Source organism: Paramormyrops kingsleyae, chromosome 14 (assembly GCF_048594095.1).
Source record: "Paramormyrops kingsleyae isolate MSU_618 chromosome 14, PKINGS_0.4, whole genome shotgun sequence".
Lineage (NCBI taxonomy): Eukaryota > Metazoa > Chordata > Actinopteri > Osteoglossiformes > Mormyridae > Paramormyrops > Paramormyrops kingsleyae.
In genome coordinates, this window is record NC_132810.1 from 4,636,897 (window position 1) to 4,645,550 (window position 8,654).

Below are 8,654 nucleotides of genomic sequence, written 5' to 3' on the forward strand. Positions count from 1 at the left end.
TGATCGTAGTCCAGCCTGGAACATGTGGTACTTTCCTCAGCAGGTGAGGGTTAAGGCACTACGGCTCAGGCACAAACTAAACGCCATCCACAGTCTGTAGAGCTGTCATGTTTAAGTCCCTTTAAAATGTACGGATGAAGGTGTATATATTATTGGATGTCCCTGATTATGACAGGGCTAGGTGTTGGAGGAAATAGATGTGGCTATAGCGTGAAGAGAAGGTTAGAACTAAAACTATCCACTTTTACGCGACAGTGATTCTCCTGGTAAATGTCCAGCATCTAGTTCTAGGATTCGTCTCTTGTACGGCATTTCCCGGCTTGTTTTCCGATAATAATATTTATATCCTCCGCTTCCAAAAGTTCCGGTGTCTTTCCCAGTAATTTGATGGTCATTAAATAGACTCGTGCCACTGAGGAGGAGGGTCCTCCGGTAGAGACAATGAAAGAATGAATGGAAGAATGACGAGGGAGGCGCCACGGTCAGTGTGACACATGGCCAGGCGGAATGGGGAAGCACGGAGCGCTTATTTACTTCGTTTGTAAGGGAATCTTTCTGCCAGGTCTTCGGCTGTAGATTTCAGAGGCGTGTCCTGTGAGCTGGCAAGAGATTTTTATTGACACTGACACTGTTATAATATAAGAGAACTTTCCTCCTAAATAAGCAAATAACTGCCCTGTATATCTTGGTACTGCGGTTTTATTAGACATTGCAGAGTAGGTACCACTTGGTGCTGATCTGGGTACCAGGCAGAATCTATGCGACCTGCTACCTGGGTAGCTTGCTGAACTTCTCTTGACATCAGACCTTACAGCAAAACCAGCATGTGGAGTAGCGGTTAAGAAACGGACTTTCCCCTTACTTTACAGGCCTCAGAAGAGCTCTGTTGCTGGAACTTGAGCTTCAGCGATACAGAAATATTGTTGAAATGTGGAAAATCAGTTAAAAAAAAATAATGTCTTAACAAAATTCTTTGGAAAATATTAAGTGGCCTTGTGCAGCTGGGTGAATTGTCCCCCATGGCTTCTGACCATTATCAAGCTAATGCTAATAAAGCTGACAGAAATTCTCGGTTTAACCACGAGTCGGTGGTGCAAAAAGGATTTTAAAGAGATGGAACAAGAGAGGAGGGAGGCAAGACGGGTTTACTGAAAAAGCACTGGGTTTGTGAACCAGTTCCAGCTTTGTGTGTGGTCTGTCCCGACAGTACATGTAAACTGGTACCGGATTTGTATGGGATCCATCCCAATAGTACACGTTAAACTGGTACCAACTTTGTACCTGGTCCGTTCTGATAGCACACATAAACTGGAACTGGCTTTGTAGTCTGGTCCGTCACAACAGTACACACAGTACGGTACCGGCTTTGTACCGTGTTTCATCCTGACAGCACACAAGAACCAGTACCAGCTTTGTACTGCGGTCCGTCCTGACAGCACACAGGAACCGGTATTGCGTGCTGTATATCTCCTCTGCTGTTTTTATTGGCACTGAGGTGTAAGCCCCAGTTTCCCAATCCCACCCTCAGACCCAAGCCAAGCCTCCCTCCCCTAGGTCAGGGCTGGGGTCTTTCCAGAATAGGGCCCCCTACCACAGCCATGCCTAACTCCATGCAGACACAAATCTTCAATCCAAAGCAGATCATGGACCAGAAGAGCTTCCATATGTGGACGCTGTATACCTCTCAAGTTATATTTTATTTTACTGATGTTTTGCTAAGCGAAGGATAATAACAAGCTGTTACAATCTGCAATCTAACTCCAGTGTTTGTGAGGGGAAGGAGCAGAATGGAGACTGTGGCCTGATTCAAACTGGCCCAGCACCACCTCCCAGGATCTCTCTGTGTACCCAGGACTGCAGAGGTGTGAAAGGGGGGAGCGATCAGCTTCAGCCGGGCAGATCCTCAGCAGTGCTCCCTGCTTAACTCACCGTTAATTATGGAAGAGATGTTAACAAGCTACATAGGGTCACAGGCTTTGGGTTTCACTCTGGCTGAACTCTCCTCACTCCTGCCTCAAGCCCCGAAAGCCTGCCAGGGGACGCCATGAACACCCGCAGTGGTTACGGGGCCATGACTACAGGCTGGCTGTGTACTGGTAACCACCATGCAGCACACAGCTTCATGCTCATTAGCCTGGGATTCATCACTGTGTGCTTATTATGAATTATATCAAAAGGTCAGAGTTTAGTATGTGACTGCTTGAAGTTACACTGCCATCTTGTGGTAGCCGTACAGCACAGCGTCTGGCGTGTAGAGGCAGGCCTCTTTACACACCTTCTTCACTGAACATGGTTGCCACTGTACAGTATATATTGTTAATTTTAGATATATTGTTAGGGAGTGAGTGGCTCAGTCTCCCTGCCTGTGATCAAAGGTTGCAGGTTCAAGCCCCGCCTTGAGAGAACAGTCGTGTGTGAGGCCCCTTGAGCAAGGCCCTTAACCTCCCCAGCTCCAGGGGTGCTGCCTGATGATTTACCCTGTGCTGTGGCCCCCCCCTCCCCAAGCTATGAAGAGCAAGACGGGATAGGTGAAGAGATGAATTCCTATGTACTGCAGTGGCCAATCAGGGATCATACATGCACAACTCTCATGCTATCCTCTCCCATAATGCACTTCATAGAAGTGATGACATTGAAGCAGACATATGGTTGCTTCTGATTATATGACCATATAAAGGTGCCACTCAGTGCTGTAGACCATGGTGAATCCAGGCCACTGTTGCCTGTCTCACATACAGCACAAAACTGGTCAACAGTCCTGTAGGTCTATGATGTTGAGCACATTTGCATTTGGTGTGACATTAAACAGCCTCCAATCTCCCCCATCGTTCTCTCAGGGGGTAAAATACATGCTTTCCATTCAAAGTAAATTCCCCAGAGCTTCCAGTTCCTGACATTTGCTGCTGTAAAGAGTGAGCTTGTATAACTGGCTTTATCACCCTACAGATCTAATATGCCTTCACCCTCTGATCCTAAATACACAAGCAGGTCGCGTGTGATTCCTCTGAGACCTGGAAGTCTTTACTTACCCAAATGTCCAGTTGTAATTGTGGGACCCTCTTTCCAAAAGGTCCATCTTGGCCTCAGGGACACTGCGGACAGATGTCTGGGTCCCTAATATTTTGTTCTGGCTATAATTCACCATTAAGTAATTTTTGTACATATTCGTGGTAGCAGGAATCTACGTAGGCTTTAAATAAAGTGACGCCTTTTATTAGAAGCCTTGGCAGCCGCCCATGTTTCAGTGCCTATGTAGGTATGGACTTTCTAACACTCCTTGGTAATTTTGTGCTCCCTGACGTAAATTCCCTCAGAAAGCAGTAGAGCTTACTGATGATATAAATTGCTTTATTGACCAGTAGATCTCTCGGTGTAGTTACTCTTTAACCTCGAACAAATGTAGCACTTTGTCTATTCCCAGGCCTGCGCGAAATCAGTTAAACATTTATTCTGGCATTTTCCTGGGTAATTTTGCCGTGATTTGCACTAGATTTGCCTTTTCCTGGCAAAACTGATGAAATGTTGATTTTTGTCTGCTGGAAGTAAAGAGGCAGTTTGCTCTGTGTGGTCGGCATTCATCCAAAACATCACTGTAGACCAATGTATCCTTGCAAGGGCCAACTATTTAGTTTGTTTGATTGCTTATTCTCTCTCTCTCTCTCTCTCTCTCTCTCTCATAACTTTCCCCACTGACTTTCTCAGATCTCATGGCCCTCAATTCCCAGTGCTTCTTCAAAGGTCCATTTTCATTAAGGACTGGTGAACACTTAGCCTTGTGCCTTTTATGAGTCTAAAATGTTCGGGGGCAAACTTCAGAATATGGTTTTCTTAGGAACGTTGTCAGTGGAGCCAGCGGGACTGGCACCGAGATCATGAAATGCCAATTAAAATAGTTTAAACAAATAGAACACAGAATATATGTCATGGGACTTTAAGAGCATTAACCAGAGAAAGAACAAACACCAGACCCAGCAGTCCCCAGGTTAACAGTACTAAATGGGCTGTGAATACATCTGGGATTAATTAGTGAAGAGTAGTGATGGACAAAATGATACTTTATGAACCATTTGCTGTATTTTTTGACACCACTAGATGGTGCTCTTGGTTCGCTTTGGGACATGCTTTATGCCCTTTTTTGACAGAAAGCACTGTCTAGTGGGGTCAAACAGCAAATGGTTCATGGACTGTCATTTTGTCCATTGGTAGTGAACAGGGGAGACGGGAAACTGAGGTGTAAATGAGTGAAGCGTTAGGCTTGGGCTCCACTGTATTCCAGTGTTCTGCTGTGCTGCTGATTTCCACAAAATCAGTCGCGGCTTCCATGGGTAGTGAATAGTTAACAGGGTGATGTAACTCAAAGCTGACCCAAAGTGTGACTCTAAATTATGCTTTAAATTCAGGAACAACCTGAATGCCTGACTGGCAAAAATCATAGCTGTTGCACACTGGGATTTTAATTGCCATACCTCATTAGCATTTAATCAACAAATAAATGGTACCACATTGTGATTTAGTTAATCAGGATGCAGGAAAAGTAAATACATTAATGAAGCAACGATGTGATATTGAAACAAAGAGGTAAAGCTATTTTCATCTTATTTCAGGGGGAAAAAACCTTGCAAATGTGCTCCGCAGAGCGATTCTAAATAATTTTCTTTATGTTTTTCTATATTTCTCTGTATTTCTTAATTCGGCTTAATTAATTCCATTCCTGTATATATTTTATATATTGCACTGCCATCATTCGCTGATTTGTCATTGCGTACTGATTTTTTTCCAAGAAGACATTTGTACAGCAAAAAAAAATAAAAAATCAACCTTTCACCTGGCTTGCTCGTTTAGCGTAATTACATAGCAAGGACACTAGGGGGAGCTTTAAGCCAGTAAATTGTTGGCTGTTTCCTTGCGCCGAGTATGAAGCAGCTAGACTAGCATTATATGTGTGCTCCTAATACTGAAAGGAGAGTTGGCTAAGCCTGTGTCACTCTGACCATGAGTGTATATGTGCCCCACACCCATACCTCCTTATTAGGCTTGCTGTCATTGTCCTGTGTGCTCATTGGAGGGCAGCATGTGACAACAAAAGCATTCTCCCTGCACAAGCGAGATAAGCTATCGTTTAGCGCTGCATTTGTCTGATAATTTCTGCCGTTGTTCTCTCTTTTGGCCCCCACCCCGTCCCCTGCTGCACTATATGCGGTCTTATGGAAATGCGTGTCTGCAGGGAAGGTGGCTGTTTAGCACCCCCTGCAGGAGGACGGTGCCCGGTGAAGGGAGCTTCTGCACGGCCCTCGATCCCGCGTGACTCAGCACGCCACCTGCAGTATCTGTCTTCAGCGTAACGGGCAGTCCAGCGGACAGGGCGTCCGTTCAGCTCCGACCTGGTGAAGGTGGCTTCCAACCCGGGGGCTAGAACGTTCCAGAATCTTTCAGAGTGACGCAGAACCTGATGGTTTGAGGAGATCTGGTCCTGTTGGGTACGACTCAGAAGCTTTACGGCCGCAGCGACGTACTGACTCCAGACGTATGAAGTGCTTCTTGACGGCTACTCTGTCGGTTCACCAAGATGGCCTCAGGATCCCCCCCCCCCACTCCCCACCAATTGGTGCAGCCCAGGCCGAGCACACAGGAGGGGCTACCCTGTGCCGAGGCAGTCAGAGGGAAGCCATAGTCCGACAGTGCCTGTCACGGCCTTCTTCTCTCACTGCCTCTTCCCTCTGCCTCTCCGTGTCGAAGCATTAAAATGAATCTTTTATCTATTTGGCTGAGCTGTTCTTTTTAATTAAATAAAGACAAAAACACGATGGAGGTGAACAGCCACCTTTGGTGCAACGCGGCTGTAAATCCTTCCCTCCTCCATCTCCCTGCATTGACTTTCCACGCAGATCCCGGAGTTGCCGGGGCGGAATGTCACTCAAGGAGATTGGTGTCAGGCGCGATAAGCGGCCACGGCCATCGCAGTCTGCGATCTCGCCACCTAATTACAGGGGCCCCCGCCAGGCACATCTGGCTGCGAGTGATAAGAGAGCGGTGCTCGTGCTAGGCATCCACGGGGGGGGGGGGTGTTGGTGCCACTCCTGCCCGCTGTCCGCCTGGGCCGTTGCTGCTGGATGCCATGGAAACAGAGCAGGAGGGTTGCCTTGCATGAGATGCGCCAAGCTTAGAGCTTTGGGAGGGAAGTGGGGCATCGTGGACCGAACCATTTCTGTTAGGCCGGAGGGGTGGTGTGGAGCTAACCATTCCTGCATCATGTTACCTGGGGCTTTCAGGGATCCTTCAGCCTTTGTGTCAGTCATACGTCCAGTGCAATAGAGGGTCAGTCATACATCCGGCGTGATAGAGGGTCAGTCATACATCCGGCGTGATAGAGGGTCAGTCATACATCCGGCGTGATAGAGGATCAGTCATACATCCGGCGTGATAGAGGGTCAGTCATACATCCGGCGTGATAGAGGGTCTGTCATACATCCGGCGTGATAGAGGGTCAGTCATACATCCGGCGTGATAGAGGATCAGTCATACATCCGGCGTGATAGAGGGTCAGTCATACATCCAGCATGTAATCCGCATAGAGCTGGATTACAGCTCAGGTAGGATGTTCATAGACATTTTAAACCTGTGGTGAGTAGGTCTGACCAATAAACCCAACATGGCAAACACACGCATTTCACTGGGAAGCCTGACAGGGGGTGCTGTTGGACCGTAGCACATGCACAACTGTAAAATACTGGAGGTGACAAGCAAGAATTCGTTACGATTGGCTGGAACTGCCCAGCTAGTGAGTGAAAAGCCCAGCTCACATGATACGGGGGATACGCAGGGGGTGGGTTGGGGCTGGGGCATCTTGGTGAGCTGGCCAGACCAAACGCCGGACGCGGCGCGGCACGTGGCCCACCTGAGTGCTTCACAGTGGAATGAGTAGAGGTCCTCTGAAGGCAGCCTTCTCTTATTTTGGCAGCTGGTCACTGCTCTTGTGCTGATGCACTGCAGATCTGCAGTCAGGTAGCCCTTGTTTTCAAACCGTCACTCCACCCTCCGTCACGTCAGCTGAGAACGCAGCACTACCCCGGTGATGATTCAGGATGCTCGTATCTCCTCTCTCCACCCAAACCATGGCGCTCCCTGGCATTCCCAAGCGTGATGGAGGCTGAAACTTACCCCAGGCACCCATCCCCCCCCCCCCCCCCCCCCACGTGGAGTAGCCCATTTTCTCAGGGCAACCTAGAGCCAATTACAGCAGCCCTTGAACAATTTCACAACGCGCGTCTGGCCGGCTGGCAGATAGGGTTGCCATGGGAGCCGCGTGATTGAAAAGGAGAAATTATAGGCCGCCGAAAAGCCGCGAGGCGCGAGTAGCCAACCCCCCCCCCCCCCCCCCCCCCGCAAGGCAGGAGATTATGTTAAACGGAAACAAAGGCCTTTGCTCCCCGCCCTCCCAGCTCCAAGGAGAACGGGTGTTGGGTGCAGGCGGGGCCCCATCCCCCCCAGGCTGAAACGGCAGTCCTAGCTTAACAGGGGACGTGTTGTGTTGTCTGCCGTCCGGTTAGGAGAGGATCCACGGCAGGGGAGATGAACGAGGGTGAAGATCTCAAGCTGACTTCACAGACGAAAGAGTGAGGCCGTGGAGCCTCGTGGTGGACGGGCGGCATGAAGAGGCCCTTTCCTGAGCACCTCCTTTCCACAGCTAGCAAATGACAACCATCAGGGCCTGGAGCAGAGAGCATCTTTCAGTCACGCTCCCATGGCAACGGGCGCGCACAGATTAAAACAATAATGTCTGAGCAAATAACATAATAGCCCGTAATCAACCCACCAGGAAACCATTGATTCTCTTGCAAGCACTCGTTGTCATAACAACGGCAGCTGGTGCTGCTTTCTGGCATGACGATCCTCCTCCCTTTGGGTGGGGGTATGCATGACCCCACACAGCCACCCCCCTACTTGGCTGCATGGACTCCACTCATCTCAGAAATTTTTGGGGGCTGTTTTGGGCAGTGGCCTATAATTTGTGGTGAATAACGGCACTCAGACGCACACTCTCCCCCCAGCCCTGCTATCCCCCCACTGCGCTGGCTAGTTAACGTCGGGGTGGTTGTAAGCTTCTAAACGTGACCCACAGTCAACGACCCAAAAATCACATATGGGAGGGTGTTTCGTCATGTCTGCCGACATTATTGTTGTGTATCAGTTAAAAATCTGCTGAATATCTTTCTGCCTCCTAGATGCATGGCTGTCTGTAGAGCCACCCCGGCATGGCGGAATGGCGCAATGGCTGCTGGGAGCCCTACCTGCTCTGCCATAATGCGGTTGGCGCTGCGAGTGCATCATGCCGCCTGCAGGGAAGGGGACCTGCCATCGCTGCAGTCCGATGCAGAGTTAAGCTGTTGTACTTTGCGTACAGCAGGAATCTAACCCTCCTGTGCATTCGGCTGGATTTTCTGTGCGCCGTGAGGTTTTCCTTCAGCTGGGGCGACGGCCCTGTTGTGGGAAACAGAACAATCTCCGCCCAGATGGTTCACTTGTCCCGTTCTGTGCTCTGATTGGTGAGCACTGGTGATGGTAAGATGTACTTTCCGTGACATATGGACCTTAAATCTGTTGTCTTGTGCCATTCCAAGATGTGCCCCCCCCCGCCCCATCCCACCAGTGGTTTC